We start from the raw sequence: 12,028 nt of genomic DNA, 5'->3' as shown, positions 1-12,028 counted from the left end.
TACCTGAGCCTCGGGTGGCCCTGGGTGGTTGGGTAGCCACCATCCAAGGCTTTCCTACACTTTGGGCCAGCCCTGGGTGGCTGGGGGGCTGAGAGGACTGGGTGTGAGGGGGGTGGGGGGTAGTGAAGGATTTAGAAAAGACTGACAACTAGAATAAGCTGGGTCTAGTGGATCTCCTGTGCCTGGCTGAGGCCACACAGTGAGACCCAGACAGCAAGTTGAGCCTTTATTTTATAGTCAGAGATAAACAAGGTAGTGGTCACCATAGTTACAATGTTCTTGTGAGTTTCACTTGTTTTGGCAGCACTTGCTGCACCTCCCACAGCTACCCAGATAAGATCTAGCGAGTGGTCACAAGGTCAAAATTATGCTAAGAGGGCTGTGCGGTCTAATCTGGGACTTGTTTGTGGCTTTGCCAACAGGTCAGTCCAAGGCTTAACCCTATAGCTGCTCCCTACAACTGGGGGTCTCCGGAGGCAGGCACGCGGAGCAGCTGGGCCCACCTGGGGGTGAGCCTGGCCTTGCCACATGCCTGCTGCCCCAGTGGGGCTGGAGGGACTGGGTGCCACCATCTTGTGGCTGTGGGCACTGCCATCTTTGAAGGCATGGCAGTCAATTAGCATATTCCCTCCTTATTGGCTGTGGGCACCGCCATCTTTTGCAATGGTGTGAGGGTCAATTAGCATATTCCCTCTTTATTAGATAGGATGTTTTATGTGAAATATGAGATAGTAGATACTATGACTAGGGAAGTAGGAATGGTTATGGCAATAATAAAAGGTATAAAGATCACTGTAACAAAACAGAACAATTACCTTTAGGAAATAAGGGGGAAAGAACCCAGAAAATTAGACCATTATTACAATATTATGGTCTCCTAACCCATTGATTCTCAATTAAAGAGGTGAATCAGACTGTAATTTAAATGTGTGTGTGTGTGTGTGTGTGTGTGTGTTTTGTCTAAGTCACACTCTGGACCTACTGAATCATAATTTTGGGGTTAAGGAGAGCAGGTGTTGAAGGCAGACATAAATTTTGAAAAGTTCCCAAGACTTACTCATTCTAAATCTGTTGTTTTCCCCCACATTTTCTGCTTCTTGCTAGTTGAAAAACCAGACTTACTTCTATGAAACTGAATAATTTAACAATCAAACAAAATAACGTTAAATCATGCTGTAATGCTACAGCTCTACAGTCTGTTAAGAAGGAAATATTTTCCCCTAGGAGTCTGCTTGGTTTTCGGTGACCTGGTGACTTAACTCTAGGTGTCACATGTAAAGGATCCTTTGCAAATGACTTCATAATGGGGTTGGAGGTTCTCAGAATGGATTGTCAAGAGAACTGAGCCTATGAGGATTTGCTAGGAAACTTGACTGAAAGAATGCTAGTGGTATCACTTTATGGAAAAGATGAAAACTTTATGTATTGCTGTCTTGGCTATTGGCTATTTCTCATGTAAGTATTTATCAAAGAACCTTGGGGAGGGAGAAAACATTTGATCTTCTAAGTGAAGTAACAAGCCAATGATAACTTTTTTCTAGATGTAGGAATTTTTTGAAACTTTGAAGTTTTTCTCAGAGGTAAATCATTCACTGCCTCGACTACAATGAATATCAATGATTGAATTGATTTTTTAAATATTCTCAGAACTGCCATAGACAGATTTGAGATATTTTAAGGGATTACCTATGAGAGGTTTACTCAATATTTGACAAATAATTTGGTCTTTTGAGTTGATAATCAATTTCATGTCTCCTCCCTCTTCTTCCTAATACTTTTCCCACCATATTCCCCACACATTGGTAGTTCATGTGTGTACACACACACACACACACACACACACACACTAGTGCCTTCTACACAAAACAGTGTCATTGGCTGGAATGGCTTACTGATAGAGCACAACCAATGCTATCAGCTATCCAAAGAGGACTCAGTGCTTCCTGATTAAGTCCAGCAAAGTGACACCAACAAGGGAAGCCCACGATATGAAACTAAATCTGCTGGCAGGTCAGCATAAGTCTACAGGGAGGCAAGGAGGCTCAGCTGCAATAGTTAAAAGAAGTTGAGGCTATAAAAGAGAACATAAAATATGAAGGTCATGGGAACTGTTCATAGTTTGGGTAAACAGTTGTTGACACAGAGGAATAAAGGAAATGCATTCCTTAGAAGCAGAGAGAGTTTGGAAAAAGAGTATATTCAAGACAGGCAATCATCAGAAACAAAGGCAAGTATCTAAGATTTGTGTCAGAAGAGCTAGACATTTCTCTAAAATGGGTCCACACAATGAGCAGCCCAGCAGTAGATGGTATGCTGAGTCCCAGATGATAAGGCTTGGGTTTAAACCTCCCCTGCCTAAGGTCAGATGACACCTAGGAATGGACAAAGGGTGAATTATCAGATGGGACAGTAAGTGTCTCAGGCATGAGGAGAGGAAGCAAACAGTGTTTGGGAACCAGGCATGGCCAGATAAACCTTGCGTGGAAGAGCCACATATTTTCTTATGACACTCATGGTTATTAATTTATGATATTACTTAGTGGACTAATTACTCTTCACATCTCAACACTACATTATTTTATTTGATTCTATTTGAACATTTTTGTTTCAGATATTTTTGGTGAAATTTTACAAAAGGTAAGTTAGTTACTTCTTGCATAAGAATGATTTTTCCAGTCTTAGGCTTATAGTATTTCTATTAGATTGAACCATACGAAACTGCTAACATTTGACCACTTTTTAAATCTCCATAATAGCAATCCATTATGACTCAATCCAAACATTTATGTCAAACACATTCTGGGGAAAACCAGGACTCATCCCTGTCTCTTATTGCCCTTCCATCTGCTTATATAACCACTGGCAATTAAAGCTCATCATTTTTGTTTTTAATTTTTTTTTTCTTTAAATTTTTCCCATATGCAAATCCTCCTCACTTTTTGCCCATGGTATTGAAGCAGGCTTCTTATGGGGGTGGGGTGTGTGTGTGTGTGTGATTAACTAAAAGGATTCCAAAGGTACCTGGACAGTGGTAGTAGTCATTTCTAGACAGTAGTTATAGTCATTTTTAAAAAATGATTTTTAGATAGAAAGGAAGGGAGAGGGGAAGAGAAAGAGAAACATTATCTGAGAGCATAACAATGATCACCTGCCTCCTGCACATCCCCTACCAGGGATCGAGCCCATAACCCAGGGATGTGCCCTGACCTAGAATTGAACCAAGAACCTTTTGGTGCTGCGACAATGCCCAACCAACCAAGCCACACTGGCCAAGGCAGTGATAGTCATTTTTTTTCACTGCCCAGAATGGTATTCTGACAGGTTGGAGATATATATTACACAGTAAAAGATCCGGTCTGCCTCAGCTGCCTTGCAAAATGGAAATTCCAAAGAATCTGGCTGCTGAATTTTAAGATCAGGAAGTTTTTTGTTTCTTCTTAAATTTTTATTTTTGAAAGTATTACATATGTCCCCTCTTTGCCCCCATTGACCTCTTCTGGCAGAGCCTGTCCCCCTCCCCAAGCCTTCAAAGACAGGAAGTTTTAATGTTCAAAGTTTAAAAGGAGACATATTTTATCATTATCTTCCTTCTGAATAAAAAAAAATTCCCGGGGACTCTTCCCCCTCACTACATGGGAGTCAGTTCTGTGGGCCTCTTTCCCTCTCCCCATGTAGGAGTCTGTACTTGTTCTTCAATAAATTTCCACCTTTGCTATACAAAAAAAAAAAAAAAAAAAAAAAAAAAATCCCAAGCATTTATAATAGAAGCTATTAAGAGATCATTGCAGGATGGAGAGTTTGACCTGTGAGTTTTGTCTTAGGACATTTCCTGCAGTTATTATCAACGGAAATCTGTACAACGGAAACATATATGCTCCATTAGGACCAGCCCATTATGCGCCTCCAATAATGTAACATATCCGAATTCCTGTGTGTACTGCTTCGCTAACATGTAAGTGGAAACAGCAAACTCTAAACAGAACCCTCTTTTGAGAAAAGATTGTGCAGGTGACTGATGACACTCCCACATATTTTGGAGACGTGATTCTTAAAACTAAAAACAATGTCATTGGGGTTTCAGTTCCACCGGCTGAACCCGAGGTGGGGGAGGGTCGCAGGAACTAAACAGTTGAGAATCTGAGTCCCCTCCTCCAGCTCCAGCAGGGAGGCCTCTCTTTACCTGTTTTGAACATGAGGTTTTAATATGAGATTTTATTTGAAAAAGAGTTGTGCTCCTAAAATGTTTGAAAATCATAGCTATAGGGAAAATCACCCTTTTCAAGGTAAGATTAAAGCCTCCAGTCTCAGCAATCAGTCAGAAGGCCTTGGGGTGCGCCCTACCTGCCCCTGTGCTAAAGTGACCTGGGAAAGTCTCGAAAGTCCTCCAAACCTCAGGTTCTTATCTACAAATATGAGGTTATATTTACTGCTTCATTTGCTAACTATGCTCCAACCATACGCACTCTTCTTTCCTAATATTTTCAGATATACTAGTACAAAGTTCCCTCCTGCTTCAGGATCTTTGGGCTAACTGTCCTGTCCCACAAGAATGTTTTCTCCATGCTGTTCACAGGTCTAGTTCCTCATCATTAGGGTTTCAGCCTAAATACTTCTCCCCTACAGATGCCTTTACTGACCATCCTCCCTAAAATAGACTTACCTCTGATATTTGCCATGTTAATATGCTTTTCTTTCCTTCTTGAGTCTTATAACTCCCAGATAATTTTATTTCCTATTTCATTATTTTTGGCCTACCACTAAACGTAAGTTTCATAACGTCAGCAGGCAGGTTTGTGACTTAGTCCTAGCACTTCACACAGTGTCTGGCGTCAAGTAGGCATCATAAATACTTGTTGAATTAAATAAATAAATAAATAAATAAATAAATAGTTTTGGGGTGGGGCAATCCAGGACTGCTGGCTCCCAACTGCTCGCCTGCCTGCCTGCCTGATTGCCCCTAACTGCTTCTGCCTGCCAGCCTGATCACCCCCTAACCACTCCCCTGCAGGCCTGGTCCCCCCACTACTGCCCTCCCCTGCAGGCCTGGTCCCCCTAAACTGTGTTAGGTGCAGGGAAAGAAAAAAAAAAACACTAATATTACCAGGCTATTACTATCTCTATATATAAAAGCCTAAGTGACCAGAATGACTGGTTGCTATAATGCACACTGAACACCAGGGGGCAGACACTCAACACAGGAGCTGTTCCCTGGTGGTCAGTGCGCTCCCATGGCCAACCTCCCGCGGTCCCTCCACCTGGCTGGCAGGCCCTGATCGCCTGATCAGGGTAGAGCCCTGGGCTTGGATGGGGAACCGGGGTGGGTGGCAGTGGTTGCAGCCCTCGACCCCCTCCTCTGGGCCAGCAGCCAACCTCCTGTGCCCTGTCCCTTCCCCTGGCTGGCAGGCTCCGATCAGCCTGCCACCCACCCACCAAGGGGCAGTGCAGTGGCAAGAGAAAGAGGAGGCAGGGAGGCAGGGAACTGTGCAGTGGCAGAGGGCCAATGATGGCAGCATCAGCGTCTGGTGTCCATTCCTTCTGCACCAGGCCCAACAACCATTGCCTCTTCTCTGGCCTGGCCCTGATCAACCTGGCCCTGATCAGCCCTGATCGCAGGCCAGGCCTAGGGACCCCACCCATGCATGAATTTCATGCACCTGGCCTCTAGTATGATTATAAACCTTCTATAACTTAGAAAGTACTTTCCCAATCAGGGAAGTATGAGACCCATATAAATACTGCATGATAAGAAGGATGAAATTATTTGCTTTTTACACATAAAAGGAAAAGACTTCAAATTGTTTTGCCAATGTCAAATAAGAAGTATTTACAGAAGATGAACAATGCTTTTATCATTTCATAATAGGTCCTCTGTGGCTATTAATTGTTTTTTAATGGACCACTTTTTTTTGGAGGGCATGAAAAATGCAATAGTGAAAGTCCATTGACTATAATTTAGCACAAAATGTAATAATTGGCTTTCTGTTGTTATTACATTTCTGCTGAAGAAGACAAATGTATTCACTTAAGTTTTCCAGTCCTTCCTGTTTGCAACTCTTAGAGCACTTTCACAGTGAGCCTCAAAGACCCTATCTCCTTTTTCCTACAAACTGGTAGTTACAGACTAGTCAAAGGGATGTACATTATAGCATAGGGAACAGTCAATCCTATACTAATAAAAGACAAACATGCAAATTGACCACACTTTTGCTCTGCCTTAAGCCATGCCCACCAGCCAATCAGAGTGACTATATCCAAATTAATCCAGCCACGGAGTTGGAGCAAGCAGGAGGCTTGCTTGCTCCAGTGATGGAGGAAGCCAAGGTTCCCCCCTGCCGCAGCCCGGCTCTGAGCTCCACTGAAAGCAACAAAGTTTCAATTATAGAAGGTAAACAAACCCCAGATACCTGCTTTCAGCCAGCCGTGGCCACAGAACTGGAGCGAGCAGGAGTGGGTTGCCCCTGGTGATGGAGGAAGTCAAGCTTTCCTCAGGCCTCCGCTAAAGGCAACAAAGTTTCAATTATAGAAGGTAAATAAATACCAGAATAAAACAAAGAAAAAGAAAAAAAGGAGAGGCTGGGAGCTTACGTTGCCAGGGTGCTTGGCCAGCCTGAAAACGGCCCTCAGCCCCTCACTCAGACTGACCAGGCACCCCAGTGGGGACCCCCCCACCCTAAGGGGGTGTGGCCAGCCTGAAAACAGCCTTTAGCCCCTCACCCAGGCTGGCCAAACATCCATGGATTGAGGGTCCCCACCAGGGTGGACATCCTCCAAGGGGTCCCACACTGCAAGAGGGCATAGGCCAGGCTGAGGGACCCCCCGAGTGCACAAATTTTTGTGCACCGGGCCTCTAGTAATATTATAATAACCGTGTATGGTGCCAAGTGAGTACTTGAAACATTGTGGAGACCACTCTGTAAAGTACATGATTTTTTAACCATTATCTGTACATGTGAAACTAATACAAAACAATATTGGCTGTAAACTATAATTGAAAAAGTATATATATATGTGTGTGTATATATATATATATATATATATATATATATATATATATATGGCACCTATCATTATGGTGATTTTATAGGTAATGTCTATTTTAAGGTAACGTCTGGTTCAGAAAAGTCAGCTTTTTCCAGGGTTCCTCAGCGATTCATTGTTTTTCCCTCCTTCTATTCTTAACATACAAGTTCACACATTTTCTAAAAGCTCCAATGATGTTTCACCATGATTATAAAGCAGAGGTGTGTCAGGGGTGTTGTAAGGGGAGAGGCAAATCTCTGCCTATGGGCTATTTATAAGTCAGGAGATTACAAATCAAGGCCTCTCTTCCCTTAAAATACTTACTGTAGTATAACTAAGTGAGGAAGAAGAAAGGTTATATTTCTACCAATGGTCTCTAAATATTTATGTCAATTTCTCTTAGAGCTTTGAACTTCACTCTTCAAATTCAATACAGTGGAAAATGCCGAAAACCCTTGATTCTGCTCATTTGAATTGAGCATTGTCTTTCCTTCAAAAAGTGGAATTCATATTACCTTATTTTTTAAAATAAATCTTACCTGATGGAAAGCTCCTCTTTAACTCAAGATATATTTAATGAGTTGCACCAGAACTGTTTGTTTCTAGAAATACAGAGCTGAATAGGAAGTGACTCCTAACTTCAAGCCGCTCAGTCTGATAGGCTAATTGGACAATTCATACATTTATTCAGTAACTAGTCTTTAAGTTTTCATGAGACTGGGAGGCTTAGCTGGACTCTGGGTCTTCAGTGGTAATCAAAACAGGTCTAGGCCCTTGTGCAGTTTACAGTCCAGTGAGGGATCAAGAAAATGAATGACTATTAAACACAATGATAAAATGCGAAAAAGAGAAAATCCTTGACACACAGGAGCTGATCTTGACATTGCTACAGGTTGGCTTCCTGCTCACAACTGGGCCTTGATGTTCTCCTGCTTAACACATTTCGTACCGCTCAGGAGTTTTCTTGTGTTTCGCGCCATCTGTTAAGGACCGCTCAGGAGTGTTCTCGTTTTTCACGCCCATGGAAAAAGGAGCGAATCTAGATACTTATGTAAATTTTGTTTGGTCCCTCTTCAGAGAGGAAAATGTTTTACGCAGTACCATACGTTAAAAAAGTACTAGGAACTTTAATTGTTTAATTGTTTTTGTAAATAAAAATGTTATAATTATTGAAAAACAACACCTAAAGTGCATTATGATGATTTAAATAACGTGCAGTTTGCCCAAAAACGTGCGGTCCCTGGCGTATGTCTTAGAGATTTCTATGCGGTACGCAATGTTAACATAATTGCAAAGAACATTAACACCTGAAAAAGCCACTCTGTAACCAAAGATTATGACACCCCAAAAGCATGTCTGAAGACAGGGAAAACATGAACATTATCCCACCTACAAAATACCCACATCCCCCATCTACACTAATATGAGTGACTGCTTCTTTACCAATTTCAACTCTAGCCTTGGCTATTGTTCCCTGCTTAAGGTTTTACCTGACTCCCTATCCCCTTAGGCATCTTCTCCCTATTGCTGGAAAATCTTCACTTTCTCAATCCCTACTCCTTTCTGAGGGCAAGCTAAGTCTGGACTCTGGATCTAAAAAACAAAATTTAAAAATCCCAATTATTTTTCCCTTTAGTCTTAAAGAATTTTAGGAGCTCTAGTTCAATCCTCAGGTAATTCAATCCAAGTCAAGTCACTCTTGGTTAAACTTAATGATTTTCAAATAGAACAGTACTGTTCTCATAAGAGACACCTAAAGTATGTGGGGGCTTGGTTTTTGCTCATCACAATGACTGGAGTGGTACTACTAGCATTCAGTGGTCAAGGCCCTGCAATGAACTGGACAGTGTCACACAGTGAAGATTGAACTATTGAAATGCCAGTAGTAGTCCTGCTGAGAAACCCATAGATTGGCAGTTTCGATTATATCTCATCCTCCTGCTTCTACCCATGCCCATACCAGATGTCAGTAATCAATGGTAGTATGTACTAGTACACTCTGCTGAGCTAGATGTGGCCTCCAAATCTTTCTTAACATAGAAATCCAGGCATGCCTTGGCAATCAGATTTGATAGGGAAGACAAAACCTATTTGCCATTCCTGCCTTTACTTTTTTCTCTTTTTTTAAAAAAAATATATTTTATTGATTTTTTACAGAGAGGAAGGGAGAGAGATAGAGAGTCAGAAACATCGATGGGAGAGAAACATCGATCAGCTGCCTCCTGCACATCTCCTACTGGGGATGTGCCCGCAACCCAGGTACATGCCCTTGACCGGAATCGAACCTGGGACCTTTCAGTCCGCAAGCCGATGCTCTATCCACCGAGCCAAACCGGTTTCGGCATACTTTTTTTCTCTTTTTAAGACTAAGGAGGTTTCATGGTTCTTGAGATCAAGTCTTCAACCTGACACTTTAGTCCTCTTCCAGTTTCTATCCCTGTAGCCATGCCTTGTTATCTGACTGCTGTCCCCGTCCTCCTAAGACAAGGAATGTGAACTCTGTGGCTGGGGCCCTGCACTAGTCCAGCAGGTGGCAGTAAATGCCTGTCTGCCAGCACTACCTCTCTGAACAAACGCAGTGAGTGAGCTACACCCTCTAGTGGGGAAACCGCATGCACTGACATCTAAAAGAAAATCCAACTCAAAGTAAATGAAGTTTAAAAAAAAAGAAAGAAAAAAGAATAAAAGGTGGGGGTGGGAGGAGACTGGTTCCATGGCACCTGTTCCTGAAAAGTCCACAAGATCTCTGAATTCAGGCACGGCTAGATTCAGTTTTAAAAAATGTTTCCAGAAATTTTTCTCCCTCCCCCGCCCCCTTTTTTTTTATCCATCCATGCCTTCCTTGATGTTGTCTTCCTTTTCAGATAGACTTTGACCAACCCATCCAACCCCCATCCTTAGGATAAGATTCCTGAATCAGTTGTTATGGCTACAAGCATACTCAACTCTCATTAAAATGAACTGAATTACAAGGCACTGCAGGAGCTAGGGGTTAGGCAGTCCCCAATATATGGATTAGATGAGGGTAAAGAATTATTCTCCAAAAAATATGGAGGCACTACTGCCAGGAGAAATGAATGCAAGTCAAACAAAAATAACATGTGCTGTGGCACTATTTTTCTGCCTTTACTACAGTTAACTATTTGTATCATAATAAATTATGATACTCCCAGGAGCTGAAAAACTTTACTCTCTTGGTAGAAAGCAAGGAAACGTCACCCAGAGACCTAAGCCTTCTGGAAAACATGCTTTCATAACAATACAAAATGATTTGACTTTTCCCGTCCACAAAGAAACAATGGGAAGTCTGTTGGCCTCTCAATTTCAGAAGACCCCAGGGCATGTGTGTTTTGATGGCCACTACTTGCTCTGTATCCATAATTTTGCAGAGTTCTCCATCAGCCCCTCATTTCACCTTCCGAGACTGACGCCCCACTCTCCACCACTTTGGTGCATGTTAGAATCTCCCCATCTCCTTCCATTCCTCAAGCACTTTCAAGGCTATTCGAGTCAAAGAATTTCTGAAGATATGGGATAATATTGGAAAATAATGGTTTATGCAGCATCATAAATATATCAGGATTCCTTTGGTTAAGAGTGATGAAAAGCCAACTGAAACTTAGCTTAGCCAAACAAGAAATGTGTGGGTTCATGCAATTAGGGTGAGCCAGGGTGGGTCTTAATGAAAACACAGCAGCATCCACAGACTCAAGCAATACCAGGAGTCTTACTCTCCACCTCTGCCCTTTGCTAGTCTATGAATTTCGTTCAATGCTGGTTTCATCATCTCCTGTACTCACTCCATATACATGATGAGATAATGGCTGCTACCACCCCAGGCATGTGTCCTTACAGTCAGGGGCCAAAAAGATAAGAGTTGGGGGTGAGAAGGGAATCCTGAAGCCCAGCCAAATACCCCTCTACTTAATATGCAATTGCAATCCCCAGACGCGGGAAATAGAATGGCTTTTTAAGTGATTGTCTTATAACCCCCAAAATATTCCATTTAAGCTTAGAAATAAGGATTAAATCACATCTATATTATTATTTTGGGTTAAGAAAGTCTATAATTCTCATTTAAACTATTTGTCACATTTTAAGAAAATATAGCATATTAAAAGAAAATGATGAAGCTTATGATTCCGATTTGAAATTTTTGAGTATTTATTTAAACTTAGAATTTTAAGTTGAAAGAATAAGAATTTTATTAAGACTCTTATTGGCATTTTGAGAAGTTATCATTTGCCATATTTATAGGTTTAAACAGACTTATAATATATATTTGGAAAGGGTTTGTTTGTTAAAAACAGGTTTGTTTGTTAAACTTAAATGATTAAAAGGAAAATTTAAGTATATTAGATTTATTCATTCATTAATTCCTTCACTCAACAAAACTTAACTGTGTGCCAACCTCCTATGTATTTATTTTTAAGAAATGGATTTGCCTGTATGGTTAATTGATTGTCTGTCTCCTTGCCAAACTGAAGGCAGAAACATCAATTTTTCACAATTGTTTCCTTGGCCTAGTCCAATGCTGACCCCCAGAGCAAGCCCTCAGGAAATATTTATTAAATGAATGAATAAACCGTGTCAGGCTCACAATGCAATGGGTTTTTGAAAACTACACCTTTTTTCTCCCTGTTACTTTTGGAATATGTTTAAAATATATTTTTATTGACTTCAGAGAGGAAGGGAGAGGGAGAGATAGAAACATCAATGATGCTCTCATTGATCAGCTGCCTCCTGCACGCTCCCCACTGGGGAGCAAGTCGCAACCCAGGCATGTGCCCTGACTATGACCTCCTGGTTCATAGGTTGACACTCAACTACCCAGCCACGCTGGCTGGGCTACTTTTGGAATTTAAGGGCCATCCATTTCTGGTCCAGTATTGAGCACATCTATATGGGCACAGTTCACCACCATCCTCCACTTCTTTCCTTGCACCAGCTGACTGAGGTTCATTCACCTCTTGCCTACAAGGGGGCAATTTGTTCCCTCAGCCAAGGA

The sequence above is a fragment of the Myotis yumanensis genome, unplaced genomic scaffold, assembly GCF_028538775.1.
Source record: "Myotis yumanensis isolate MYYU_CA2020_CCGP unplaced genomic scaffold, mMyoYum1.0.hap1 SCAF_5, whole genome shotgun sequence".
Lineage (NCBI taxonomy): Eukaryota > Metazoa > Chordata > Mammalia > Chiroptera > Vespertilionidae > Myotis > Myotis yumanensis.
This window is presented reverse-complemented; position numbering follows the sequence as displayed.